The sequence below is a fragment of the Misgurnus anguillicaudatus genome, chromosome 11 (genome assembly GCF_027580225.2).
Source record: "Misgurnus anguillicaudatus chromosome 11, ASM2758022v2, whole genome shotgun sequence".
Classification (NCBI taxonomy): domain Eukaryota; kingdom Metazoa; phylum Chordata; class Actinopteri; order Cypriniformes; family Cobitidae; genus Misgurnus; species Misgurnus anguillicaudatus.
The window spans coordinates 21,365,240-21,377,740 of NC_073347.2; positions in this window are offsets into that span (position 1 = coordinate 21,365,240).

Sequence of the window (12,501 nt, forward strand, 5' to 3'; positions counted from 1 at the left end):
CATTACCATCAGTTCCCAATGCCACTTAAAATAAACCTCCTATTACTTTCTGTGAGTGTTTCATTGCACCTGGACTGTCTTTGAAATGTGATCAAAGGCATTGAATGCAGCCGATCATTCAGGCTCTGTAATAGAAGCTATTATAAGCCAGCAGAGATAATGTGTCTGCCATGGTCTGTGCTAAATGTAAACACTTCCATTGTTTGTGTTGTTGTGCTTAGTGGACCGGAAAAACAGAAGTTGATGCTCCACCTCAGCTCTGCCATCCACAGACATGCAACCATTATGTCATGGATTGGACTGTAATTCTGTTTGACTGGAATCCCTTTCTTTAATCATAGTATTTTTCGGACTCAAACATTTGTTGTATTTTACATCGTAAGTTTTCGTTTGGTGTCCACATTTAAATCCGTTCAATCAAAGAACAATTCACTACTTTGCTATCTTTTGTCACTAGTAACAGTATTGTCAGTAGGTACACAGTTCATGTGTGTGTTTGTGTGATATGTTTGTGAGTGTTTGTTCATGTGTAGAGTGCAGAGGCAGTACTGAGAGGCGGATCTATCATTGAATGTGGTGCTGAGGTAAACAGCACTGTGAGATTACACTATTTACTGTGGCAGAAACAAAGACTCTGTCCTCCCACCACACAGAATACAATTTACTGACTGACAGTGCACTCCATCACTCAACCAAAAGTGTGACAGGACTCACAAACACATTCACACGCAAACGCTGACAAACGTGATGTGTATAGCCACTCGTTCTTGTGGAAAACCAGATTAGTCAACTTCTGTCAGGATGTGTCAGCTGTTGTCATTTGTTACAGTATAAGCTATGTCACAAAGTAAATGTTAATGGTGAATGTATTTTGGTCTCCTTTATTTGTTTCTTTCTTTCTGTGAGGTCTGATATAATAAATGTCAACAGAAGCACAGTTTATTGACCGTTTAACTTGTTTTTATGGGTAAAACAGGATGTTCAGTGAGGACATAAATGTTGGGCATACTCGGTTACAACCATCAGTAATTGATTGGATCAGAAAATATGGGCATTATAAATCTGTTTTATTTGTTTAACACATTTCACAAGCTATTTTGCTTCAAAGCAGTTTTGCTGTAAATAGTGACCATTAAATCCAAATGCCCACAGTGAGTAAGCTACAAACTAGTTTGATAGAGGAAAACTACCTGAAATGTTGAAATTACAAGGATTTGTGATGTCAGCCAAAAGGGAAAGTTGTTTCACAGGAGGGCTACCAATGCATTCTGTTAAAGACTATAAAAATTAAAGGTCACATTCTTTCTGATCCCATTTTTTAAACCCTAGTTAGTATGTAATGTTGCTATAATAACATAAATAATACCTGTAAAATGATAAAGTTTAAAGTTCACTGCCAGGCGACATATTTTTGCCAGGCGATATATCTTCTTTAACAGAATTCGCTTATTAAAGCCTACAGCGAACGGCCAGTTTGGACTACAGCCATCTACTTCCTGCTTTAATGACGTCACTAGAACAGTTTTTTAACTAAACTCCGCCCACAGGAATACGTCAGTCGCCAGCTAAGCTAACGGCAAGCTAAGCTGCTATCGAATCACAACACACTAAACAAAATACACAATCAGAACTCGATACGTATTTCTGGGGGACTTCATAGAACAAGCAAGACGTCAGCCCGTTTTGAGTGAAAACAGCGCTATACAGACAAGTCAATTTTGTAAAAAAAAATACGTTTTTTACACGTGAAACATAAACACACGTTATATTGTGCACTGTAAACATAATCAAAGCTTCCAAAACAAAAAGAATAGGACCTTTAAGTTGGTTTCATTTTTCAGTGTTTTCAGAAATGTCTTCAATTTATTTTTGTTTGATTTACAAAACCTTTAAATGAACCCAAGTTTGTTTGTTATATTAATGAGGATATTTCATATACTTCTATTATTTTTATGGTAGTAGGGCTAAAGATATATTTCATATATTATTACTATTACTCTAAGATAAAATGTTACTATTTAATAGTTTTGTGAGGCATTTAGTTGATCCAATTTAGGTCATATCAAAAGTCAGCTACTGACTGAAATATTATAAACATTGATGTTTTCAGACATCAATAACAGCATGGAAACAGAGCTTTGAAAGTAAATTAATAAAAAATGTGAACCTGTTTACATAAACATAAAACGAAAGTGTGTGTATGCGTGTGTGGAGGTGGCTCTTTGTTTTGTTGAAGTACAGCTTTATAAATGTAATATGAAGTAGGCACACATGGCCTCTGTTTTGCACATGAAAAAGAACAACGGATGTAAGGGCAAGATCAAAGGCAGCTTTCGGTCCAACAGGCTTTATGTGGTCCCATCTTTCCCCCTTAAATGAATGTGACATACAGATCAGACCAGAGTGAGTCTACCAATTAAATCACCTGTTTTGCAAAAGTATTATTTTATTACAATTATTACATCTGGACCAACTGAACTCGTGGAGTATTTTTGTATTTCTTCAGAATTAATCGGGTTTTTTTATTAATTTAATTGCTACACTTTATTTTCTCTTTGTCATTTATTATTTTATTAATATGAGAGATAGTTAGTTTGTGACGTATGTGCACAACAATAGCCCTGTTCAAACTTCATTTTCTTTTTCATTGCATACACATACAAGTAGGGATGCATCGATAGGATTTTTTGGGCCGATACCGATTTAAACAGACAACTTCTGGCCGATACCGATGCCGATATTAAACACTTGTATACAATACTATACAGTTAGTCTATTAGTAGCTAGTTTATTTCTGCATCAAATTATTTTTACTGAACATGGATTGGATCTTATTAACATTCAACTGACCAACATAATAAGAGAGGCACAAATTAAGCTAAAACAAATATAATAAGACAGCATGACAACCTTCAAAGGTGGTTTTTGCTATTCAGCATTTATTTTATTAACAACACTAACTCATTTTTTACATATAATGGATTTCTTTATGCAGTTAATTTATAAACAATCGGTATCGGCCTTTCTCGTGCTATTGCCGATATGCCGATGGTTTCAATTCATCAAAAATTTTGGCGGCCAATACATCGGTGCATCACTACATACAAGCACAGAAACATAAGAATTCTGTTAGTTTTGTAAAGACGGGCAGCTGTCATAATCACTGCAGGTGACAGGAATAAAGTATGTCTCACAATTACATCACTAAAGACAGATGTCAAGGACAAGGAGAGCCAGCAGTGATGGATGCCGAGATAAGAAACACCTTACAGTCTCTTTTAGGACTCTTAGTACATTCTCACTCATCTTACATCTTTAGTGCTTTTTAGGGGCTCACTGATCTAATTTCTGGGTCCAACATTTAAATACAAAATTTGAGTTCTCTTAGTCTATGTGTGTTAGGATTAAAACTGCCTGGGGTCCAAAAATGTGGTGTCGCATTTTGAAGTGTTTTCTCCTCATCAAAGCAGAATCAACTTAAAATACTCCATCATTAATAATCATATACTTACGTGTTAGACATCATTTGAAACTGTGAAGGGTCTACTTTTATTTGTGTACATTCACAATAAAAACAAATCTTTGTGTTTTTGTCAAATAAACAGGTTACAGATGTCTATGTCTCCGCCAGCTGTCTCTCAAAACACAAAAATCTATTGAAACCCTGCGAATACTTGTCACAAAAACATGATACATATATCTAAAGAAAGCCTGAAATTTACTTTTAAACAAACTAATTACAATCGAAAACAAATATTGCCTTTTTATATAATCTGTATAAAAGTAAAGAGGTACAGTTTTGGCTTGCCCTCTGTGACCATTGAGAAGTGTAATAAGAGAAAGATGAGACCTAAAAGAACCCGATTCTGTTCTGATTGAAATGTCTGAGTGTTTTTGTGAATACTCAACATCGTATTTGTTTGTGAATAATGGCTGTTGTCCAATATTGATTTGAAAGATCTTACTGTTGGATTTACTGTAAGATATTAGACAAACAGGCAGTAATTTGATTCAGCCTTCCGTTATGCTATAACAGTATAAAACATTACTAACCTTTGACCTTTGACATGTAAAAGACTTCACTGAGAAGTTCAAATAAGACAGTGACTTTATTGCTTATCACAGAGAAAGGGGCATACAAAAAAACTACATTTCATTTTAGAAAGCTTTGTGCCTGTGGGTTAGTACACTGTAAAAACTGATGTGAATAAGAGGTCACATATGGCAACATGTTTTTAAATTTCTAGGATAGGCAGGAATTATCTAAAAAACTTTTTTACAAATTAGTTTAAACTGTCTTTATATACAAATACATAATTAAAATGTAAGTACTCTGAAAAACAGAGTATAAAACTCGAGTGTCTGTAGACCTCTCACACAACAGTTAATTATTTCCATTCGGGTCAAAACAAATGATTGGCTTGCGCGACTATCATTCTCTCTCGCGATCATGGCACCACCCCTGTTGCTATGGGATCTGCCCACACATGCGCACACCCGATTGATTTGAACGTGCACGAGGCACTCTAGGAAGAGCAAAAGAGAAAGTGTATTCAGAACTCACAGTACCTGCATATCCAGTCAGCGAAGGCAAACAAGGCAAACAAAGGAATAAAAGAAGCAATCAAATATCGTGTGGCTTTTCCTCGAGTTGACGATGCGGTAGCGGTATTGTCTCCGGAGTGTAGTCCTCATCAGAGTCAACAATGCTTTCATCACGGAAACTCTTCCATGCAAAACAATGGCTTAATAGTGAGTACTAAAAGCCATCCTATCTGTTTATTTTCATAGTGATAAAGTTAGGTGTATTATTATTTTATCAGGTGTATTAGTGACATGATGTTACTACATGCACTGCGCTCCTTCCTCTACGCTTGCCTCAGGTAAATGCTTCTCCCAGCAGAGCCGGTCAGCGTTGTGCGTTCATGTGTTTTGGGGGCGTGGCTTTAGAAGAAACCCAGAAGGGAGGGGGTGGAGTGAATGGAAAAATGAGCTGTGTTTAAAACAGTGATACTCGATTTTTATACTCTCTTTTTCAGAGTACTTACATTTTACTTATGTATTGGTCTATAAAGACACTTTTAACTAATTTGTAAAAAAGTTTTTTTAGATAATTCCTGCCTATCCTGCCTTTAAATCATCAACACGCTAAGCTCATTTAAACTTCTTCATAAGATAGAGCAACTCATATTTGTTTGGAACACCCTCTTTTAGGCAGGAAGGGGTTAAAAGGAGATTAAAAAAAGAGTAAAAGTAAAAGCGCTATCTTCTTGTCTCTGACTGAACCCCCCCCCCCTTCCTTATCCCTCAATTTTCCCCCTGTCTCAATAGAGATGTGACACAGATCTCATCTATCTCATTTCCTGTTTGTCTTACAATGCAAATGAATGTGGACTCAATGGCCCTCATTTATCATTCTTGCGTAGAAACGGGCGTATATGTTGGCGTAATATTATGCTTACACTCCTCTCACCGCCTGATTTATGAAACTGTGCGTACCGTTGATATTCAGGTGTACGCAATATCTGCCCTTTATAAATGCCGCGGCTGAAAACGATCGTCATTAGAATAACACGCCCATATAAATTCAAGTCTCCACCTCCCCCACGCCCTCATTTTACGACATTAACACATGGAAGACGGCAAAGAAGACAAACCGGGGAAGTGGAAAGAAACTAAATTGTTTTATTTGGGAGTTTAAAGAGCGGGATTAAAGACATTAATAATTGCATGACAATTTGTAATATTTGTATTATTATTTTTATTATTAATGACGCTTAATTGATATTTAGAAGAATAATTATTTATTATTATTATTATTATCATTATTATTTACTGTTGCCTTCATCTAAATTCTATGTCTGCTTAATGGTTCGGTTAAATTTTTTTAAATAATATTTTAAAATGATGTAGTAACTTTTGTAGTGTGTTTTTCTGTATTTACATACAGTTGTTTGTTAGCTATAAGATCCAGTTTGATACGGAGCTCCGGATATAATTCAAATTAACAATTTGTTTCAACGACATCCAGTTTTACTAGGCTAATTCATAATTTAAAGTAATAATACTTGTAATAGTAATCGCAAAATATTATAGTAATTAATTCCAAGGAACAAACTGTTGAATATTGGGAACGAATTTTATATTATAAATAAGAAAAGGAAGTGTCCATAATGTAGCATAAAAGATAATTCGTGGCCATGATTTTGTCCGCATGTCATCATGATCGGATTTATGGCTTCAACACAAGCATTTCACATTACCTATTCATGTGTAGCTATTTATTTATCATCGAATGGTATGTAACTAGCTTACCTTTATGCATTATTACGATGTTTTCGTAGCAGATCCTTGTGCTTTCTTGCAATGTGCCGCTTCAGATTCCAGGATTGCTAAACTTTTACAATCTCTCCGCACTTCCTTTTAATGTTTTCTTCCTGTCCAATCTTAACTTTGATTTTTACTTTACATTTATGTATAAGGCTTGAATTCCATAACTTATTGCTAGACGTTTTTTACAGATTCTCGAACTAGCAAATTATCAAAGGGCGTTCTGGGTTCAACGAGCGGTCCTGAGCGAGCGGAATTTTCGGAAAAAGGCGCTCTGATGGTATTACCGCACCGCTCAACCCTCCGATCCGCTCACGTGCTCTGCCCTGAAACGGCTCGCAACTTAAGGAATACATATGCATACAAATCAAATGCTTTGGTGAAGTCACACAAATTAAACATTGAAGTTCATGTTGCATAAAAATAAACACTGAAGTTTATATTACTATGTTTTAGTTTTTTTACAGTGGGTCATAATATATCATATTTTTTACTTTGTCAGTGCGTTTTGTGGTGTTAGGAAGTGTTTGCGCATTTCTGCACTAACTCAAAATGTGCGTACACCACCTCCTGAGCTGGCGTAGGATTTGAGTGTGGCGTACGCCAACGTCCATATTGATAAATCTCAAAGTCACCGTGGTTTTGGGTGTACGCAAGGTGTACGCTGGAAATTTGGTGTACGCACTTTTGATAAATGAGGGCCAATGACTCTGGGTCCCCAATCCTTCAGCCTCACAGGGAGAGATGCCAACAGAAATCGAAATCTAACTCAAACATTTGTCTTCCACCTTGCAGAAAATCAAAAGAGCTGTCTCATTCTTGAGGACTTAATAGTGTAGACATTAATAGTATGATCCAGTAGGGATTTTTCACAACATCTATATGGTTTTAAATAGCTAAATATATTGGTTAAGTAAACATTATCTTATCTAAGTTGTCATAAATCAATTAAATAAATAAAAAACTTGAAGAAATATCTATAGACTGCAATCATATATGATAGTGAACACAGGGCCTTGGTGTACTTCATTCTGACTGGTCATACACACACCAAATTTTGGACTCAAATATTTTAACCTTTAACATCCACCTTTCTGTTGCTCAAAAGTTTATTTTTAGTGCAACAAGGTTCTACAGACTATAATAATCGCGATAATTGTTCCTTTCTTTTCATATAATAAAACAATTTAATATTTTAATAACGTCAAACCTTTTTATTATTTTGTATAAAAAATAATAATATATCTAAGTCTGTCATTGTAACAAAACTTCCAGAGTTTTTCAGGCCGACCACATGATCAGGGTTTATTTTTCAGTATTGATCAGCCGACTGTACGGTATTTGTCCTTTACTAATTTTAGAGTATTTTTCTAATAAATTCTCAAGAGACCAGTCCAGGCTAATGTAACTTCTTCACCCACATCGGGAATATGAAGCTCTTATAAGGAATGTGGAAAATAAAATATTTTAATGACTCCACTTTAGTTTGATGCAGTGTAAGGGTGCTTTTCAGTATGCCAGCTGCAAGGCTATTGATATCTCAGGATTTCACTCTAAATGTGAGTGGGGGTGGGCCCTGCTTTTAAATCCTTAAACCAAGTTAAATAGGCATCACATTAATTATGTACCACAGCTCTTGGCAGGGAATTTAAAGGGGCGAGGCAGAGATGTTAAAAATTCAGAAGAACAAAATAGTGTGAAGCTACTGTATTGTCTCAGCAAGATGGGGGGGGGGGTGTTGTACAATAAGTTGCACAATATTGTCTTTTTATGCCCTTTTAGGTTAGATAAAACCGTGAAAATAAGTTATAGGAACAAAACACTAAACTTTTAAGATATTTGGTGATTTTAAAATTATTTTAAAAGCATATCAGTTAATCTAGGTTTTAGTCAAATATACAACATAACTGCATGGAAAAGCAAAAAGCTCACAGGTAAAAAATCATCTTTTGAATATTGTTTGTTGTAATATTTTGTACTCATTGTCCTCGGATATGTCTTCATAAACTTTACACATGTGTTGTGTGTAACTTTTGCCAAGCCTTCTTAAATTTTTCTCAAAGCTGAGCTTGCCTTTATACTCCAAGCGCAATGCAATATACATAAAAAAATGTTTGTGCATCTTCAATAAAATATTTAAATAAAGAGCAAAGATGTAATTTTTATTAAAATTACAGTTCTAGTCTCTAGTATGAAATCTTTTAGTTCTAGTCTAAAATCTCCTCTGATGCAGTTCATCAATATGCAACAGGCTGACAGCTTTTCCTCACGGTGTCTCTATACGCTGCTTTTTCTACCACTTGAAAGAACTGCTGTCAAAGCACACAAATAAATAAAACCATTTAAAATTTTTCATTTGAAGTCCTGCCATAACAGTATTATGAAGAAAGATCATTCCTATGGCTTTGCCGTATTAAATGTACAGTTGAAGGAATTTAAGTAACATTTGAGTCGTATCATCTTTAGAAGTGTAGCCATCAAGGATGCAATATCTGTAATCTGTCAATACCACTGATGGATTGGTGAACCCCCACCCAAACATTAGACTGCAGTCTTTTACTATTAAACTGCATACAGTTTATCTGCATGCAATGCAATATTTTCTTTTTTAATGTTGTGCTTAATTTGATATAAATGTGCTTTCCATTGATGTGATTGTATTCGTGTCTGTGTGCAGTACAGAATAGATCCCATAAGAAGATTGAGTAACTGGTCGAATTTTTCTCCAGCACACCAGGAGTTAAACAGTCCTTAAAAAACATATATTCTCTATGCTACTCTCCTGGTATGTAATTTATCTCCAATGTCATCTCTCAGCTGTGTCACAGACACTTTGCAATTCATGTCCTACTCTATCTCTCACTTTTTCTCACTTAGTGTGTGGGAGACAAATGAGATTAGCGGTGCATGGTGGCCACAGTGCTCACTGTGAGGAATGAGTAGAGAATATGACCACCCTGACACTACTTCTGTGCTACAGTATGGGCCTGTCTGGGCTCATATACCACCCTGTGTTATCACAAACTCGTCCATAGTATGTCAAAAGATATATGAGAAAAGCAATCAGTTAATTATTGCACATAAACTAAGATGATGTGATGTAAACATGACCTCATAAGAATGCAAGTCCTGCTAAACTTTTCTGTGTTTAAGAGTAAACATAAATCTAATATAAATTAGTGTTTAAAGTGTTTATCACATTTATTGAAATTGGGAGTGTGTGTGTACCCATATGCTGTGGGGTCCACAAAATGTTCCCATAAAAATAGTAATACCAGGATTTTTTTTACTTTGTGGTTACATTTTTTGTTCCCATAAGGAAACAAGCTTATAAATCATACAAAATAGCAAGTTTTCTGTGAGGGTTAGTTTTATAGGTTGGGTAAGGGGATAGAATACACTATAAAAGTCTATGAAAAGTCTCTATAAAATATGGCAACTGTGTGTGCGTGCATGCGTGTGTGCATTCGTGTTCGGCCGTTCATCCACACAAAAACGCAGTATCAGGGCACTGAAACCTAACATTTTGGAAAACCTCTGCCAGGGTGAGGATTTTAAGAAACGCCGGTTGGAGTGTTGTCTTGTAGATAGTAAAACCGGGGGTTTTGCCTTGCAATGTCAGAGTGTGCGCCGTTATCCACTATGTTTGACATCAGACCGGAACCGGTAATAACTTTTTGTTAGGCTTCTGATAGGCAAGGTGGCTTTACGATTTGGGTTATATCGCAGCCTGCTTGTGTGGCATGCTCTTGACAGCGCTTGATAGCGTGTTTTTGCTTTTTCATGTGGACGGGGATTTTTTGGGAAAAAAATACCAGTTATAAAAATACCCATGTCCGTGTGGACTAGGCCTTAGGCAGGATTTGTTTGGTCTGTGTGCTTCCTTGTCTTGTCTCCTGACCCCGCCCACTCGACTCCTAATTCACCATCTTGTTATTGTTTCAGTACCTGCACCTGCACCTGGCTCCCTTATTGTGTTTGCTGTCTTGTTCTTGTTAAAGGTGCAGTGTGTAATTTTTAGAAGAATAATATACAAAACTATATTATTAGGGGTGTATAAAGACCTTTTTATAATGAACCATTTTGTTTTTATTACCTTAGAGTGAGACTTTTTATCTAAATACACCAGGGTCCCTTATGTGTAAGTCGCCATTTTGTGCCGCCATGCAGTGTCGGCGCCACGAGCGGGCCCTAGGGGGCATGGCCCGGCCACTTGAGTCACTGTGCCCCCTTACTTCTCAAAATAACAATGAACTTAATAATTTAAAAAATGTGCTGCAAATACATTTGGTTATACAATGAATACTGAATAAAATTCGGAGTATAATTAATAAAAAAATAATAATTAAAATACTAACCCACAATGTTTAAGAATGTGGGGCTTGTAGTGCAGACCGTGCTGAACTCTGGGTAATGTAGTCGAGGAGCGCTGTGTTCGCATGTGCGTTGTTAATAGTGATACACAGAAGGAAATACGAGCTGTTTTCATGTTTATCTCAAGTTTATTTGCAAGTTTTGCCCTGCCACCCGGGTGTTCAGATGATGTAAACCTGATAAGAAAGCGATGGAGACTGTTTCGTTGGAAATAAAAAAAATTTACTTCGGAACCACATTGTCTGCTCATCACTGCGTGTAAACAAACCCGAGTGAACTGTTACAACTACCGTCACGATAGCCGAGGCGGATGATAAAAAGGTAACAAATGCTAACATAGTCAGCCAGTTACATACACGCAGCCACTACATTTGAACAACACAAATTCTTAAAGGTATCCCCAGTGTTTTGTCTGCACTGAAAGTTACTGTCACGTTCGGGGGCTCAATCGCCAACTCATTTTCTGTCTAAATAATGTATACTTGTAAGGCTTGGATTTTGAGCAAGACGAAGAAATTTCGCGACAAATAAAAGGACCTTCTTAAAAAGTTTTAAAAAGTCCTCTCGTCGCCTGCAGCTCTTCTGAAGGTAAACGCATAGTTCATTCTGGTGTTAGATATGTCAGTAACATTGTTTTCTTTTGCTGTTATTTGGTTATGTAACTTACTGGTCTTTATTATTTGCGTGAGTTATCCAGTCTTGCACTTTAACGTCATTATTATAAGTTATGGTTTTACTATAGTGAGGGATTTATTTGCGACAACAACTTGGCTGGCTGTATCAATCCTGCTAATTTCACGGCTAGTTGCTATATGAGTAAATATATAGACATAACATTTTGATTTGATGTCTTTTATTAGCTTATTTTTAAGAAATGCAAACCTTCTGGCAAAACGTTTCCAGACGCGTTAAAACAAGTTAAAAGTCAAAAGAGGAACATTCGGTTTAATCATTGTAAATACAATCTCATATACGTTATTAATTATGCATATTTATTCTGTATTAATTCGTAGGTATTAAACTGTCCCTGTTAACGTGACTCGCTCGCACTCGCAGTATCCGGGTGAGGCTGTGTTTCAGGCGGTTGTTCAAGAAATAAAATACCTTTGAATGTTGCGACTGGCCAGTGGCCGAAAAGTACCAAGCATTTTACAGTGCCATGTAGTAATAATAATAATAATAAAATAATAAGATGAACCAGGTGCCCCACCAGTAAAATAGGAGGCCCCCTCATTCTGTATTCTCTGGCGCCGACACTGCCGCCATGTTTCTACAGAAACAGACAAACTTTTTAACTAAGTTGTCTCCGATGATGACATGTTTTCCGGTGGCCGCTACCGTAGCCTCTCTATGCGTTTCAAAAGAGAGGGGTGAACAGTGGACTGAACCGTTGGTTGCAATTCGCAACCTCACCAGTAGATGCCGCAAAAAATTACACACTGTACCTTTAAGAGTCAAGTTGTACTCAATGTCCAGTTTCACTTAAGTTTTTGTCTAGCCTGTCCTTTAAGTTTATCTAGTCTTATGTTGTTTTGCCCTCCTTGTGGGTTTTGATTTCTGTTTAATAATAAAATCAGTGTTTGTTTAAACCTGCATTTGGGTTCTGTCTCTCACTATCTCCACAGAGATGCACAGCTCAAATCTAAATATGACTTACTCTCCAAAACCACTAAAGATTCATTTAAAATTGCATACTTCAAATCAATAATAAAATCTGAGAAATAATTCAGTGCTATAAACTGTGAATTTCAATTCCATCCCCAGCCTAGTGAGAATTGTAATGTCTCTATCAAAAGA